Raw genomic sequence first — 1,885 nt, forward strand, 5'->3', positions numbered from 1 at the left:
CCTGGAGAAACGGCTGTTTCCATCAGGTGAGTCTGCAGGTAACTCAGTTTTTGTTAAGGATGACGAAGGCTATTTGAATAATACATTTGTGTCTGTTGTTCTCAGTGTACACACTGTGGCGGTATCCCACCATGCTTCCAGCATTTGCCACGTGGCCGCCTGTCCTGCAGAAGTTAACTGGTGGAGCAGGTCAGCACCTGTTTGTTAGTATTCATCTATGTGTCTCAGAAAACACGTCTGACTGATTTCTCCCCTGCAGATCTCATGTTGCCGGGTGTAGTGGTAGCTGCTGATGGCCTTCCTGAAGTAGAGCAAGGAGACTGCTGTGCCGTCACTCTTGTGATGAACAGGTAACGCTGCCCACCACGTTTCTTGCTTACAGATGGTTCATCTTGAGTCATGTGAAACTAAAACTGATACCACAACTGGACAAAGATTTGCAACTTTTGTTATAACTTCAAAAATTGTAAACTGGAGTTGGCAGTTTTTACTAATCAGCATCAGTGACGTCTCTAACACTCTGAATTATGTTGAGCTGTGGAGCCCATGTGGACAACGCAAGGTTGAGTCCATTTTATGTGATCTCCTGAACCTATTCCCTCCTATCTCTCTACGATTGTATAAACAAAAGTGACCAAAAATGCCTAATATGAAATTAGGCCAAAAAATACATTTAACTTTATAAAGCATACTGTATCATATTTGTTATGCAAATTAGGCCTTCAAATGATCAACATGTATAAAACTTTGCTGAAAAACCTGTTATATACAATCTATTTTATATAATCTATTACATGCCTTCTGTCAAGTGATCGATAGTTTATACTTTTTAGCAAATAAAATAATTATAAAAAATGCCCCCTTTCAAGTTGTGGTGCATGTGTCTTTTTTCTGTGAAATCTTACCGATTTTTACTTTTTAACTTGCTAGTAATATTTCAAGATTTTATTTTATTTTTTAAATCATGTTAAATATTATACATCATAATACATATACACGTTATACATTACACGTATTGTACAGCTATTGAGGAACGTTTATTTAGTTTGGGCCTTTGAATAAAATGGAGAACTTTTTTCCTTCTGGAGTATAAGTGCCATATTCTCATATATCATACTAAATGAGCCATAAGCCTGATGTATCAGATATGATATCCAACAAAAACACATGCTTTTTAATATTTTATCTAAAGGTCTCATTTAAAGAAGTTAGATTTTTCTGAGCATGATTTCATGTGTCAGACTCTACAGGATTAAAAATGTCCTATGGTTCCATTAGTCATTTATGGATTTTTGATTTCTGCACCTTTTTTAAATTAAGTAGTAAGTTTTTCAAATGGATTATGTATTTATTAGACTAAAACAAACAAACAATGAGCATGTTTACATGCACACCCATATGCTAATAACTACCAAAAAACAGCTTTTTGAAATAATTGTTATAACGACTAACAGTCATTGGGTACAATACATTTCCTTCTCCCTCTCGCAGTGTCACTCTAGTTAAATGCTCTTCTATCCACAGGATGCTTTCCTGTCTCGTAGTCAGACATGCACACTTAAATAAGCTGAAATAATGTGTTTATGGTGTTTACATGATGAAATCGATACAGCAAAACAGTTGAACACATTTACGTGACCACGCACGTTGTCAGCTTAAGCATAATTGGTTTATGAAATAGCTTGTATTGTAAACATGCTCAATTATGTTGCCCAAAAATGTTGTAGTATTTTGTGTAGTTGGCAAAGTTTTGAAATTGAAAGTACTATGTATAAGTCTTCACTATTAAAAATGCTTATAAATACATTTCTCTCATGGGTAACATGCATTAAAAAATTTGTATGTGTTTTTGTGGTGTTGAAGGGCACCAGTGGCTGTTGGCACA

At 35.3% G+C, this 1,885-nt stretch overlaps 1 long non-coding RNA gene across 1 annotated transcript; it reads left to right on the plus strand.

The window, feature by feature from the left end:
* On the plus strand, positions 1–1,885 carry LOC107576000 (uncharacterized). The gene is made up of 4 exons (XR_001607978.1): positions 1–26; positions 106–189; positions 260–350; positions 1,864–1,885. It is a non-coding gene; the product is annotated as an uncharacterized lncRNA (long non-coding RNA).

Source organism: Sinocyclocheilus grahami, unplaced genomic scaffold (genome assembly GCF_001515645.1).
Source record: "Sinocyclocheilus grahami isolate Dianchi unplaced genomic scaffold, SAMN03320097.WGS_v1.1 scaffold3099.1, whole genome shotgun sequence".
Taxonomy (NCBI): Eukaryota; Metazoa; Chordata; class Actinopteri; order Cypriniformes; family Cyprinidae; genus Sinocyclocheilus; species Sinocyclocheilus grahami.